A 16,608-nucleotide genomic window follows, 5' to 3' on the forward strand; every position below is an offset into this window, starting at 1 on the left:
GAGGTAAAAATGATATGGTGAAAAAGCAGTGGGACTGGTGAAGGGGTAATGGTAAAGATTAAGAACTTTGGTGATTGGGTAATGGGGAGAAAACCCATGAGATTGATGATGACAGTGAAAGTGGGGTTTGGGCGCACAAATGCTGGGGCTTGTGGGGAGAAAAACCTGAGAGGTTAGTTGTAGGAAACACAATGTGGGGTGACTAAGGTTTTGGGGAGGAACAGGCGAGGAAATCTGACTGAAGCTGCTTGAGGGGCTGGCCTGAACCCTGTTAGTCTAGTGACCTAGAGACTTCCTAGTGGGCTGCCAGGAAAGCTATGTGTGGAATTTTTTAAATGATTCTTTCTCGACCCCCCCTTCCTGCTTTCTGGTGCAGTTATCTTACTTTAGAAAGGCATGGCTTTAAAGAACAAAGTTATCTTAAAGTTTGTGCCTAAACGTCTGGTTGTGTGTGGTGAGATTTCCTGGGCTGCACTGTGGTTGTAACCTGCGGACACCCCCACACAACAGTGAATTGAAACAAATGCGTTCAGAAAATGAATGAATAATCGCTTGCTCCTTAAAGTGGACTGACCCTGTCTGAAGGCATCTCCCACTTCCTGACTACGTTTCTCTGACCCTGCTCTGACTGGCCTGGTCTTTTTTTATGAGCGTCTGTTTCATTTGTGGTGCTGCGCCTCTTTCTTCTTTTATTATCTTTTCTCGTATTGTGTTTGCACGTCTTTCTAAACCAGCAGGCAGTGCATTAACCGCTTTCTTTGAGCAGCTTGCATTGTTGTGCCTTTCTTTTTTTAGTGGTTTTCATTGTGTGGATCCCCTTGCCTCTCACTGATCATTTTACGTCATGCTTCCTCATTTCACTCCTCTTTATTCTGTGGCATTTCTTTCTTACCCATCTTCCTCTCAGGTGAATGGAATGTTTCCCTCATCGTTTCTTTCTCATCTGTTTCTTCTCCTTGTCCACTACTATATGACCATCCTGTACTTTGTGCCCCCTTCCCCACAACCTGACACTATTACTGTATGTTGCCTTTCTTTCTACCTACCTCACCATCCTTTTGGTTATGACTCCAGTAACCTTATGCCTGATGGCTTTAACCCCACCAGTGACTACACCCAAACTGAAAGTTTGACGCTCTAAAAATATAAAAGCATGGACAATGGTGTGGTGTATATTTTTCATTCACAAGTCACTTTAGCTATTCCAAAGTAATAAATATAAGGGGGTGACACAGCAGTTAGTACTAATGCCACACAGCTTATGGGACAATTGGAGTTCAGTTACCCTCCTGGCATTCTTATGCCAGTGGTTTCCACATTCTCTTTATAATTAATAATAATAATAATTAATAATTATAAGTTAATAAAATTACTCAAAGTTATTGTCTGCTTTTTTATTTTTATTTTTTTTTTAATATTGTTTCTTTGTATCAGTATACTGCTGCTGGATTATGTGAATTTCCCCTTGGGATTAATAAAGTATCTATCTATCTATCTATCTATCTATCTATCTATCTATCTATCTAATAGTGGACAGTGTGACAGTGTGTGGTGTGGCGTGTATGAGGATTCCCACCTGGAATGGTACCAAATGCTGCCACAATAGACTCCTAATAACTTGGTTAAAAAAATAGGTAATTGGAAGGACAGCAAATAAATATATCATGTGGTTGTATTGTAACTGCTGTTTTTATTTTTGTATGGTGTTGCCTCTTGGCTTTTACTATAAAAAGGCACTATATACTTGTAAAATTGGTTGCTGCTTTTTGTGTGTTATTTGCCTCACTTTGTTGGAATGGAACTTGTGCCTGAACTTTTGTACTGATGTGGCAGGGTTGTGCTGTCTGCTATCAAAGGAGTTTGTTTTTGACACATAGCTTTCTGACTTCTGGACCCACCTCATGCCCCTTAACAAGTTCTGGTCAGCAGCAGCACTCCAGTGGAATATCGGCGGGAACATCCAGGAATTCCATTGGAGCTCACAACTTGATATTTCACATGACTTCTGCATTCTGTCCCCGTGGATACTTCTGGTTAATCATTTTTCTGGCAATCAAAGAGAAAAAAATGTTTTGGGCGCAGTGTGTTTTTACGCTCCAAGCCTTTGATGTGGGTCACAGGTTGGAATGTTCTTGCCTTCTGATATTGATATTAGGCAACTTGGATATCGCCTTCCGGCATGGGACAGCTGTTTTTACAGTTACATGCCTTCTGAGCAGTGGCAGCAGCGGCAGCAGGTATTGTGTTTAGCTCATGGCTTTTAACTCGGGTGGGAGTTCAGGGGTAGTTGGAGTAAATTACAGGCCATGCAAGAAACAGGGGCAGACACTAAAATGACACAGGAGTGAAGCAGCCGTTAGCAGAAGCTGCCCTTGAGTCATCCCTTTTTCAGTTGTCTTTGTTGCTGTAGTTTCCTTTTATTTATTTAGCTGGTGTTTCCAATCAAAGTGACTTACAGATTACAAGCGTGTGGCACAGTTTTTTCAATATCTCTGCAGCTGAAGCGACTTGCTGAGAGTCACACATGGTGGGAACTGAACTGGCTGCCTTGTGCTTCAACAGCCTAGTTAATTAGGCACTAATTCACACTTTCATGGCCCCATACCTATTTTAAGAGTATAAACTTGTTTTCTGCTGTGATTTGTCTTATAAAGCAATATATAGAACAACAGGAAGGCATGGTGGAGCAATAGTGCAGTGTTCTGGGTTTGAATCCCATGCCCAGTCATTTAACATGTTGAATTTACGTATCCTCCCTATCTCTGTGTGGGTTTTCATCTGGGTTTTATGATGTGGGCAAGTTGGGTTGTGTGTGAATTCTAAATTAGCTCTCGGTAAGTGTGTGAATGGACTAGCACCCTGTCCAGGCCTATTTCCTGCCTTACGCAAAACGCTGCTGGGATATGCTTCAGGTCCTACACACTTGAATTGGATTAAGTGGGCTTGAGAATGTTATGCCATAGTGAACAACATGATTACAGTGTTGTAAATGAACATTGTGCTTGGTAATTGTGAATTCATGTCAGGTGTCATCAGTGTCATTTCCTACAAGAATTTCTGCGATTAATTTGTAGTGTGTGTAACATCCATCTATCTATTTATTCATGCATTTTTTATCCTGCTTAGCTAGCTCAAGAGCGGGGGACGCAGGTGCCAATCCTGGCAGCATTAAACCCAGTGTGACGACATAACAACAATGACCTTATAGCCTATATTACACATATATACCCCTAGGTGGGACTCAGTCCATCGCAGAGCTTTCTCACTCAAACCAGTCCAATTTCAAATTTCCAGCATGCCTTCAGGAGGATAACCAGTGCCAGCTCAAGTCATATCTCCTAGCTGACCATGCATCACTCTCTAGGGATTCCCTGAATGAGTAACACTCCGAAGCTCCAGACAGCAGCCTGTCTTTGATGTGCCACCTTTATTTAGTGAACGCCATCTCGGGGCTTTCAATGCTTGCTTACTGCTGGAGCAAAGGCAGGCTAAATGACTTACGCAGAAGCTGGCATTGAACCACTAGGTTTTTCTAACACAAAAAGCAATAGGCTATAATAAAGAAATTAATTATTTTGCACCCTGATGCAATTAAATAAATACTTTGTGAATGTTTCTTAGAAAGACCCAGACACTTGAGATCTGTAATCTGATCATCTATGCTGATGATGGGGGTTTGTGTCTGTTCACCTTCATTTCAGGATTTTCCTATTTAGATTTTATAATTTAATAGCATCTTCCAAGGTGACCGTCATCACTATGCCCTTCATAAATGACATTCAAATTAATAAAGCATGTGAGACTGGTAAGCTTTTGCCTTTTTAAACACAAAGTTCTATAAATCAGTGGCTATTGATTCAGAATGTCAAGAGAAGATACTCTTGCTACATTGAGTTTCCTTTTGCTGCAGTGCACTGCGGGTAGCATAGACCATCAATCTGTAAAGGCTATGTCACATTACACAACGTTTCCAGTGGTTTTCAGTCGTAGCCTTCATTTACATAATCTTAATGAGTCAGAGGCAGTTGGCTGTGTGCTCCCGTAAAGGCTGTTGTGTAATGTGATATACCCAGCAACCCACTCCAGTACGTTTCACTCCAATATCATCAAACAGGTTTGATTTTGTCTTTAGACATAATATGAGAGCTGACCACCAATGATTACTTATATGGATGTACAATGCATTGAATGCAGAGATGAGGAATCAGGAATCCAGGTGTTGTGGGTCTTACAAATAAAAGAGAAACTTGTCTGTCTGATGTCTCGATTTATGTACTATGGCAGAATGGAAAGAAAAATAAAGGGCAGAAATTCCTGCTAAACTCACCATTCATAATAACCCTTCACACAGCACCAGCCTTCACATTACTGACTGTCACAAAAAGTGGTGAGCTCATGAGCAGCACTTTTTTTTCATTCATTTAAATTGACATGGTCTGGCGGTGAGACTGGGAATTCAGTTGGCAAGTTTGACCCAACAACTAGAAGTTGTGTAAAGTGATGACGACTTAATCTTCCATCCGTCTTCCTCTTCAGGGCCTGCAGTTAAGGGACACAGGAAGCTGTGCCTCTCCTAGCAGAATTGGGTACAATTAAGGAAGCAAATCCAGATTAAAATGCCAGTTTGCAGTGCCTTTCATGTTAAGCATCTTCAATGGCTTCATGGCTAAAATATGATTGTAAATCCATGTTCCCACTTTCTCAATGTGTATCCCTCTGAGCAAATCATTTATATTGCCTGTGGTCAGCCTATTGAAGTAGAATTTTTATGACTTTGTGATTTTTTTTAAGTTTCTTTGGATAAAACAGATCGATGAAGTGTAACCTAGTACTACAAGAATGGTGGGTTCAGTACAATCCGCTCATCATATTAGTATAAAAGTCTGTTTGCTCTGGAGGTGTACTTTATATCGTATGAGCCCAGCATGGATTTGTTTGAATAGCCCAGTGCCGGGTGGGAATTTGTTCCCAGGTAACTAAGCTGCACAAATTGGGCTGCTGGTTTGCTCATTGATTAAAGTGGGGAGGAGAAAATAGAGAGCGGACTCCCCAGGTGTGTTGCCATGGAGAAGGATCAGCGTATACCTGTATAGATACATGCAAATATGAGATGAGATTTAGAGGAAGATGATTACCACAAATCTTTCCTTCTTTGTTTTGATGAGAGAGCAAGAGAACAGTGGTATGCAGTGAGCCATCTGCTTTTGAGCCCTAATTTGTTATCTGGATCCCACCTCAGCAGAACTGTGTATAGTTTGGAAGGGCCAGCAGTCCATCAGCAAGGCATACATGAGCACTTCCCCCAACTTCGTAGCAGGGAGAGCCATAAAATGCAGAATAGACTTGATAACTAAAGAAGCCAAAGGAAAGCCATGGATACCTGGGGAGAGCATGGAAATCATCCAGCACTACCCACAAGGCCCTGCTTTCACATCATGCAGATCATTTCTAAGGTCAAGCATATCAGTACAATGTCAAAAAAAGAATTTACTTTGATATGGTTATCCATAATGAGTATACACTTCAAATCACAAGTTTGTAATACAATTGTTTCCATTCTTCTAAGACTCTGCAGGTTACATGAGTCACTCAGACCAACGCAGTGAGTCACTGATGGAGAGGGAGCTAAAAAGCTTGTGGTTAACATGTCAGCTTAGCATCTCCGTCACACGGCTTGACCAGCAAAGTTAACTTATATAGCACCTTTCCATAATTAAAGGGTGTAAGATGTTAAACAGCTTAGTCAATTCTGACTGATCAAGTAGGGCTTAGAATGCAACATTTTAGCTGTTAAAAGGGGAACAACCTTAATTTTATATACCACCTTTCTGTAGTGATCACCATCCCACAGAAATATACTGATTTCTATAGATTGGAAATGTCTGTATTTATGACAGACTTAGTAATGTTATGATCTCATTTATTTTATATACCATTTTTTGTTGTTAGCCATCCCTTACAATGCTTTATAGCTATACAAGATTAACAACAAAACAGGACATTTTCAAATACACTGAATCCAGTAGATAATAAAGGGAAGTACATTTAAAATTGAAGCCAGGAAGCACTTCTTTACACACACGTTTGTGGGACTCTGGAACAAACTACAGATATACGGAGTTAAAGCAGAAACCCTGATAACCTTTAAGAAGAATTTGGATGAGGTATTGAGACAGTGTGGCACTCCATCTACTCCATGACTTGATCTGACAAAATCAAACAGGTTTGAAACAGTCTGGCTTATCCAATGACAAGAAGTTTCATAAAGCGATATCAGCTTAAGACGCCAATCCATTGCAAGGCACATTCACACCTACACTTCTGCAGGGTTAGTGAGAAATTACCAGTTAACCTAACCAACATGTGTAAGAATAAACAGACAGTGCCAGGGCATGGCTTCCATGAGGCAGTGATGCCAACTGCCATGCCAATATGTTGTCCCAGTGTACAACAATTATTTACATTTTTCTACGACTTGAACAATTGTCTGTACAAGTGTCTTAAGTAAGTGAACCATCAAATCTGTGATCTAAAGTGATTTGTTTTACCAGATGTAAACGTGCTGGTGGTGGATCTAAATTAGCCTCACGTAAGTGTGGGTGGACACTGTGGTGGACTGACAGGCTCCGCTCCAGTCTCTCACAATCCTGAGTTGGATAAAGCATGGTTGAGAACGTTATGTGTTTTGTATTTTTGTTTTGTTTTATGCAATTTTTATTGACCAAATAAGTTAGTGTAATATACAGTATGTTCAAATATACATAAATCATGTGCCCAAGGATGAAAATAATGGAACACTACAATATAATAAGTACAACAATGCACACAATTGCACACAACCCCATCAGAGCCAAATTGTCTCACACCCACTCACTACACACCTGCCCTGAAAAGCAACAAGCGAGAGCGCTTGTTTCTCAGTCCAAGGGTCACAAAGGAACCAGAAGCACAGACCACCAGGGGAGCCTCTGCTGGTAAACACAAAAATGAATAGAGAGAAGGAAAGAAAAATAATTCAAGGGGCATTTATTGCTCAGTCCTTTACTAAGTTGTAACAATGGAGCTGGATGAGTGACTGACCCGGGGAGCTGAGAGGTCTAAATGTGAGATTTTGTAGGGAGGGGAGAGTGTAGTTCAGTTCAGGATATTCCCAGCAACTTTGCTGCCAATAACGCCAACATTATAAGCCTTCACTGGACACAAGAGAATGATGCAGAGAAAAGTTATGTTAAGTTATAAACAGGATTACAAAAAAATGCTTAATTTTTACATTATGCCTTCCCATAGTCGGCACTATACCAATGCTAAGAATATGGCTACAACAAAGCATATATGTGAGTTTGTGATCATGAACTCATAATCCGAATCAAATATTCCACATACAGTATGACCTGATCCTACATGCTTTGTTTAACAGTTGGTAGTGATCAGTGCCGCGGTCTCACCAATCCAGTGTCCTGGTTTCAACTCCCAGGCTGGTCACTGTCTGTATGGAGTGTGACCATTTTCTTTGTCTTTGTGGGGTTTTTCTCTATCAACTCCAATCTCCCTTCCACTTTTATGTTTAGCTAATTGGTAATTCTATATTATCTACACGGACTCAAGTTGACTGATTCTTTGACAAGAATATTGCTGCCTTGTGCGTGATGCTCCTGGGATGGGCTCCATCCACACCCATGACTGTGAATTGGGTGAAGGAGGTTCGTTTCTTCAGGTACCGTATATATACTCGCGTTTAAGTTCTCCCGAGGATAAATCTGGGCTTGATTTTACCGTATAATTTCAGGTATTTTATAATGTCGGTCGTATAAGTCAAATGTGGAAAACTCACGCTATTGGTCCAAGAAATTCTGATATGCTAATGCCCACCTGAGAGAGAGAGTAACCACGGAGCACAATGCCTTTTTTCCCTATGTGTTGTGCCTAAGTGACCACACAATACTCGAACTATTCCAAAGCGACATTTGGACTGTTTTGTGAGTCTCATATCCTCATACACCTTTATCGTAAGAGCATCCTTTATCTACTATGGAGCATTCGATCAGAAGAAAATATGAAGCTAGTTTTAAATTAAAAGTCATTGAAGTGACAAAAGAAATTGGTAACTTTGCTGCTGCAACAAAATTCGATGTGTCTGAGAAACTGATGCGAGATTGGAGGAAGCAAGAAGATGAAAAAAAAAAAAATCCTAAGTGTCGTATTTTTGAACAGGCATACAAGTCAGGTATGATTTTATGATTGATTTTTCGGGTTTCAAGACCCGACTTTTACGCGAGTATATACAGTAATTTTGTTACCTGCTTATTAAAGTGCCCTAAACCTACGGTGTTCAAATGAAACACAAAAACTGAAGAGCAACTTGATAGCCTCCCTTTGTTGTGCCTCAAATTTAAAAGGCTGAAATACAAATGGTGACCCCCACCAGTAAGTGATTAACCAGCCGTGTGTGTATGTCATATTTCATGATTTTGGCAGCACTTGGCATTTTATGTCACTGATTCTCCTCTTAATTGAAATAACAGCAGTTACAAATGGGGAACCCCACCATTCACACAGCCTAATAAAATTGTGAGCAAGTTTATACTAGCTTTATCAAAAATAAATAAACTGAAAAGTTCGAACATGGTGTAAACGTTAGTCTTGTGTCCTAGAAAATAGAAATAGTAAAGCTTCCTTGACCAAGCAGTTTTCTCTCCATCAATTTCAGAGCTTGTCCATTTAGGCATTGGGTAAAAGATGAAAACATGGACAAGTTGGGATGGATGCCCATTGCCAGGCCCTCTGATACACACACACACACACACACACACACATTCATTTTGGGCCAATTTATGCCTCATGCCAGCTTAATTTGTATATATTTGTGATGGAAGACCATTCAGTCCCCACACAAAAAGTAGCTAGGGCAGAATTCAAACAAAGATCCCTAGAACTGCAAGCCAGTATTGCTAACTTCTCTCTGACTGTGATGCCCACAAAAGATTAATCTAAATGAATTTTATTACACCTTTTAGTTTTTATTAATATTGCATGTTTGGCTGGCACCTTCATTCAGGTCAACGTACAAGGCCAGAATGCACTACAGCTGTTTGCAAGTGTGTGTTACTGTTGGAGCACAATCAGAGTTACATGGTGGGTGACCAGTGGGACCTGAATCAGAATTCTTGTTGCTTAAAGTTCCGTACCCATAGTGACCAGATTGCCCTGCCTGCCAGCTTTGGGTCAGACTCTGTACTGTGTCAATAATGAAGATCAGCACTGGAATAGAAATACAGGACATGATTTAGGGGGAACATCACTGACTTTGGTCAGTCATCCCTTTTCTTGCATATCCCAACAAGAAGAAATTCCTCATCTTCCTTCTACCCTCCCATATCAGCTCAGTGTTTGGGGGTGGGTTTTGGCGTTGGCTGAATGATGACATCATTTCCTGGTAAAGTAGTCCAGCCGGCCGGCGTCATCAGGATATCTGCTTTACTTGGACTCTGGAGGGCCCGCAGTGCTTTCTGTCTCTTAATGAGATTAAACTTTCACAAAAGAGAGAGGAGTTTAGCAATCAGGCATTTGGCTCATCAAGGGAACTGTCCTTGATTAGCCTCCTCATTATCATTACAAAGGACTCCACACAACATTATTCCTGTAGTTTGCACCCCAGGAGACTTGATCCCCATGCCAATTCACACCACAGCCAGCTAAAGTGGTGGCGCTGTCATTCTGTCCTCACAAAGCAAAGGTTATATAGGTTCTAGGTCTGTGGACAGCTAACCACACCATGTCTGGTTATCCAACCACTTTAAAAGAACTTGAATCTTGTTTTATTTAAAAAAAAGAAAAGAGAAAAGCACTGAGACTTTGAAGTATACCACCAAGCTTAAGAACAAGCTGAGGTGTGTTAAGTGATATCACTCCATGCAAAGTCCTACTTGATGAAAACGGGTACCAATCCCCTCTTTTCACAGTCCTCATCCAGCGTTCTCATATTTTGATTTGTTCATGTTCTATCCTTCACTTCAGGATAACGTAGTGTCCAGGTCAGTGCATTTGAGACCCGTGAGTTATAAGAAGTATGCAAAGATCCTGGGGTTAGAAGGACAGGCATACTGTGGGAAAGCACCTTAGCAGTTTACTAATAGGGAGCCGCATTCACATGATATTCCAAGAAAACTGCAGTGGAATATCCATGTCCGCTTTAACACTGGAAATTCTGATTGGTAGCTTTTGATTCTGATTGCTGTAGGTTGCTGATGTCTGTTGGTTGTTCCTCTTTTTGACTTGGGTCTGCTCAAGGAGACTGCAGGTCAGGGTAACGTATTCATGCAGCTTTTTCTTATCTAGTAATAATAGTTGGGTGACATCCTGGACTAGGTTCAGATCATAATTTGGTTTCTGTCTCTGTGGGGTTTGTTAGTTCTCCCGTGATACTGAAGGTTTTCCCTCAGTATCACAGAGATATTCAGTGTAATTGGTGACTCTAAGTTCTCCTGTTTTGTTTGTCTCCTGGTGTCCGTGCCCAAAGAGGGATTTGTGCATCTTTCACAATTCATTCCTGCTAGATACTTAATGCTGGTGGATAGGCTCTGGCTCACCATGACTGTTAGATGAATGGCTTGAGTGTATATATATATATATATATATATATATATATATATATATATAATATGTATGTATATATAATATGTATGTATGTATGTATACAGTGATCCCCAGCCTATGGCGGAAGTTACGTTCCAGACCCATCAGCGATAGGTGAAAATCTGCAATATAGAAAGACCATATAAATAAAGATTTTGTTATAGTTTAAGCTATAAAATACCCCTCCCACACGCTTTAAACACATGTAAACTTGTAATGGCGAGCGACATCCGCATAATGCTTTCCTTACCAAAGCATATCCAGGAGTTTTACCTTCTTTGAATGGTCAAGGTCTTCCTCTGGCGCTTAGGCTCACTTCTACCTGAAGGGTTAGAAGGACACTTGGGAGCCATCGTAGGGCTTAAAATAAAACTAAAAGTTCACAAAATGTTTGCTCACAACAATCGGACCACAAGCAAGGTACGCAAAATGCAGAGAACTGAGATGCATCGGGGACCCACGCTCACTGTTCTTGCGAGGTTACACCATTTTAGCAGCAGCCAATCAGAGCCCAAGAGAATGAAAATCCCGCTCTGATTGGTTGAGTCTCCTCTTTCAGCCAATAGCGGGCCTTGGAAGAAATCATATGGGTACTGTAACGCGAAACTCTTTGTCTACTGTAGTGACTGCTGAAAACCATATGCTTTGTTATGAATTGGCTGCAAAGTACACTACAGGTAGGATGTACTTATTGAATTTTTCCATGATATAGCGGGGGCGCGATAACTGAACCACGATATAGTGGGGGATCACTGTGTGTGTGTGTGTGTGTGTGTATGTATGTATATATACATATATATACTGTATGTGTATATATGTATGTGCGTGTGTGTTTCTGTATTTGTTTGTGTAATGTAGAGAAGGTCTGTCATACGGTTTGCATATTTGTAGCTAATAATCCACAAAGGGAAAAAAATTATCCTGTATCTTAAAATATTTTTTTTATTCCTAAGCGTTCAATAACCTACCAGATGTCATCATCAGAGGAAAATGATTAGACATGCAGGAATCGAAGGCAATATATAGCAAAGGGGGGTGGGATTGCGTGGCATGTGGGGGATCAATAAGGTAGGGTTCAGAGGGTGTTGGTCATAAAGTCTTTTTTATTATTTACATGTTCTTCTGTTTAAGCCTGCATATGCTGGGTTCAAGTCTGAATGTCTGTTAATTTGGTTTTCATTTGAGAGCCATGATTCAGCCAGCTCTCTGGCACTTTTAGCATTAGTCCTAAATTTTACATGGTGTTTATTTATCGTTAATTAATTATTGATACGGAATTGCAGGAGTGTTTAATCAAAATAATTGATAAGTATTTTATGCCTAAATATGTTAGTTAATTCAGTAAGGAATTATGTAATCATGCAAGTACATGCTTAAATGCTTGTTCTATATAAAAGTTACATATGCGGCCTGCACCAAATTAACATTATTCTGGACAACACTTTTTAATTACCTCTCAGACAGCCTTGGACTCACAATCCCTCCTAACCCATTAACAGCTGTGTTTGGGGTTCTTCCAGAGGGGCTTAAAGTGGAGAAGGACAAACAAATTGTGATTGCATTCACTACACTCTTGGCACGCAGACTCATTCTGATAAACTGGAAGAACCCAAACTCTCCTCTTTTAAGTCAGTGGGAAACCGATGTGTTATATTATTTGAAATTGGAAAAAATCAAATACTCAGTTAGAGGATCTGTACAGACTTTTTTCAAAATATGGCAGGATCTGATCAGTAATATTTTAAAATTAGTTTATAAAGCACAGAGAATTTATTAATTTAGGTATGTTTACAAGCCTTAAATTTTACGCCGTTTGGCTTGCTCTCTCTCTCAGGGGTGGGGATCGATCTGTTCTTAACTCAATTCTTCTTTTTGTAAAAACTTGATTGCTTTGTATGGATTGTACTAAAATTAATAAAAAATAAAAATATTAATAAAAAGTTACATATGCATTTGGAAGCATGTAAGCCTGTAAGCTATTTATCAATATTCTCTTCCTTCCTTTGCGCCTATAGTCGTTAGTGCTGATCTGCTGTTACAGCTTGTATGTATGTGTGTAATGTAATATATGGAAGGATGGACAACCATGTGAAAAAGAACCTATTAGATTATCAGAGAAGGTTGTCACTTGATTGATTTCCCACCTGTTAGACCAATGCGTGTTTCACTCAGCTCCAAAAGCTACATATCAAGCAGCATATTTATGAGTCTATGAATGGCTTCTCTTTGCTGTTCACAGCTCCTTCCTATAGTTCCATTTATTATGGGACTAGGTGTTTTCTGCAGGATTCTGTAAAGAACTGCGCCACATTAGAGGGACTTGTTGCAGCAGGCAGAAGGGATATGAATGGAAATACCGATCACTTCTCAAACCAGTGCTGACTAATGTGACCTGGTTAATGGAACAGAGTATATTGGATGCACATAGGCACTTGTGTAAAAGGCCCCTTCTGTTGTCCTGGGGAACAGCTTAATGGTCTGTGAAGAAATGTGCAGTTTCTGTCAGGTCTCATTAGTAATGTAAAGTGAAGGAGACCAATCTGGCAGCCCAGGAAATGCACCGTCATATTTGTTTGAGAGACTGCTTTTTACTTCATTCATTTAGTTATTTACTCGAGATTTTGGAAAAGTGGTTCATCCCTGAGTGGTCGGAGCCACACTCTCTGATGTGATTTGATTGTAGCCTCAGCAGGTTGTGAGGTTGTAGGACCAGCCCTGATCACCCTGCTTAGCCATCCTGCAAGCACAAAGTCTTTATTTTTTTCAGAGACACCATCTCATGATTTATTATAACTACAGAGGCTTACTTGAACTTTTTTTAATTTATAATTTGGTGTCCATGCAGGTTAAATGACTTCATCAGGGTCATAAAGTGGTTTTTATGTACAGCTCCAGGCCATAACCATTCGGTCACCCTGCTTACTTATCTGCATGTCTAAATTTGTATTTGGGCAGTAGTTGGTTGTACTTTGGGTGGTTGGGTGGGTTTGCTCCTTCACAGCTTGTTTATACTCTGGTATATCATGAGTGGCATTTAAAAGTTTTCCCCTGGTGCTGTCACTGATTTCCTTCTACAATCCCAAGACTCCCGGTCAAGTGGATCCATGATTTTTAAGTTGGATTCCTTGTGCTAGGCGGCCTTCTACCAGAGTTTGGTTCCTGTCTGCACCTGCTGCTTCCAGATTAAGCTCCAGTTCCATGTGACCCTATATATGAAAGGTAGTTTCAGGAAATGAGCGAACGGATGAGTTATGGTTGACTTGGGAGCACAGTAGTTAGCCTCGGTCACTGCACTTTTTCCATTTTCCCTTCTTTCTCTGGCACATGCAGATTGACTGACTTCTCTAAATTAAACTGGTATGAACGATTGTGGTTGTGCTCTGTGGATTCCTGTGTCTGGCCCCTGATGCTTTTGGGAGATGTTCAGGGCCACTGTTTACCATGTATTGGACAAAGTGTGTTGAGTAATGAAAAAATGTTTTATGATGCATTTTACTTGTACTTTATGTTCTGTGAAGATTGTGCCTTATCATTTAGATGAAATGAAGGCCATGGTTTCAAAACTCAATGCTTACCCTCTGAGTCACTTTGAAAGAGTCATTTTGAAATATCTCTAACTAGGAAAGGCGCTTTATAAGACCGACTAATTCTGTTTTCTTTAGAGGCATTTCCTGAAATTGAAGATGAAGCTTGGTTAGTGGCACACAGCCAACTGCAGTTTCCTCCAGGTAGCAGGAAATGGTGAATTCCTTCAGAGTTACTGACAAATGGCCTCTTTTACAGAGCCTGGCTTATGCAGATGGTTGGCTTGTGTCTTATAAAAATACCATTTTGTCTTTGCACCTCCTTTTGTAATTGTTATCAGTTGTAAATGCAGTCATTGTGCTTAAAGGATGAATCGGCGGCATCCGCGTAGACAAAGTGATTGCCGGCTTCATGCCACTGTTTAGACAAGTCTGCTGACAGACACCTGCGCATGTCCTAGAGGCATTAACAACTCGGGACGGCTGCCATCCGTGTGCACAGGGCCAGCTGATTCATGTTTTGGAGCCCGCAGGACATGATTTTAAACAGAACACTCCTCTGCTTTGAAGCAAACAGATTGCCCTTGCAGGTTAGGACATGCACAGTATGTAGTAAATAATATAAGAAATGAAATCAAAAACTCAATTCATCTAGCAAGTGGCAGGCCCCCTTACAAGACCCTCCACGTGCCGACAAAACAACAAAGTGTGAAAGTGCCAAGTTTGGTTGAGTTGGCAGCATCATGGAAACACCTTAAGAGCTCTAGCACCAGACTCAATACTTCAGCTCAGGTGCAAGTGGGCTGGAAACCCCTAAAATACTCAATTAGTACAGAAACCCTAACAGTGGAGATCATTTTAGGTGGTAAAGTTCATAGAAGTATGGAAATTTTATTAAAATCAGTTTTGCCAGATCTTCCAATCTGCTGCTGATTTGAGCTGCAGTTAAGTGTCTGGAAGAAAATGTATCCATGAAAATCTCTCTCTATATATAAGGCTATTGTCAGTCCATCTGTCACACAATTACTTGACAAACTAATGGAACTAGATCATTGATCTTAATAGAAAGCTTATGACTAGATATGTTTTTTAGGCAGAGGTAACCTGCTGGGTACATTACTGATGGATAGACCATCTATTGATAATACCCTAGGATAAGGCACATGTATATTCAGAATTCATAATGAAACGTAAGTCCTTGGGTTTGTAAACAACAAGCAGTAAGTTAGTTGACTGTGGTTTATATTTAGCATTTTGTAGCATTTTATTTTAGGACCGTAGGTCCACGTGTTTTACTAGTATACAGATAAAATGCCTCACCGTGGGAGCACAGCTCTCAGAGTGGCCAGCATTTGGCAATTTGTAATGAGCTCCATTTTGTAGCTTTATCCATTTGTATCATAGAGGTGGAGCCTTGCAGCACTTATCACAACTAAGTATTTATTGACTACATCTATTCAAACAATAGTGTTGCCACTCCATTCTTGTTGCGTTGAGGCCCCTTTACTGCAATTCTTGCCACCTTTAAGTGTTGCACTGTGATAGATAATTGGCTATTTAAATGCAGGATATTACATAATTGTCTTCCCCTCTGCTTCATTCAAATTTAAATGGGTGACCCTGGCAACCACACACACACACACACACAACCTATTGTAGCAGGTACATTTTGTGCTCCTTCTTATCAATAGAACATGCCTTCTAAGGCTTTATTTAAGGCTACTTTCTGTTGGAGACTCATCTCTCCCTGGTTTTGGATCCATACATTCTGGGAGGTTTAATGGTTTTATCCTTCTCTGCTCCACACGATCTTCATCTACATAATGGGGACATAAAATCATTTACAGTCATTACCTGATAGTCTGATGATGAGACGTCACCTAGCTCTTCTTTTACAATCCCCCACCCAAACCCACCAGCAATCTTTATTTTCTAGAATTTGTTTTACAATAAGAGCTATCAGACAGGCCAAATCACAAGATAATTTTACAATGCAAAGATGAAAAATGCATATAGATGCATACAATAAGGCCCTGTACACATTTTCATTTAAAAAACACAGACATTAGTCTCCATGTTTGCCTTTTGTCCCCACTACCTCAGCTTGTTCACCCAATGAAAATGGTGACTTCAGAGCCGTATACTTCTGTAAACAGATTTCTGGCATTGTGGTGTGGATGGAGACTCTAATCACACTGTAATTTGCTTGTAGTTATTATGTGACCCTTTCATGATTGAATACTGCTCATTACAATGTCTCATTCCCTGACTGGTCACACATCACCTAAGATAATCATATTTCAACATAGCAGGCATAGAAGTGTTGCTTTCCTGTATGCATATAAATTGTGTTTTTATACAGTGTGTTTACATGCACAAAAGGTAGATCATTTACCAGTCGCTACAGTTATATGAATATTTACATCATATGTGCTTTTGGTAATTTTAGTAT

At 40.3% G+C, this 16,608-nt stretch overlaps 1 protein-coding gene across 3 annotated transcripts in view; it reads left to right on the forward strand.

Moving 5' to 3' along the window:
- bcar1 (BCAR1 scaffold protein, Cas family member) overlaps nucleotides 1-16,608 on the forward strand; it is a 266,163-nt gene that overhangs the window by 142,655 nt on the left and 106,900 nt on the right. The gene's annotated exons all lie outside the window — the stretch shown is intronic.

The sequence above is a fragment of the Polypterus senegalus genome, chromosome 9, assembly GCF_016835505.1.
Source record: "Polypterus senegalus isolate Bchr_013 chromosome 9, ASM1683550v1, whole genome shotgun sequence".
NCBI lineage: Eukaryota > Metazoa > Chordata > Cladistia > Polypteriformes > Polypteridae > Polypterus > Polypterus senegalus.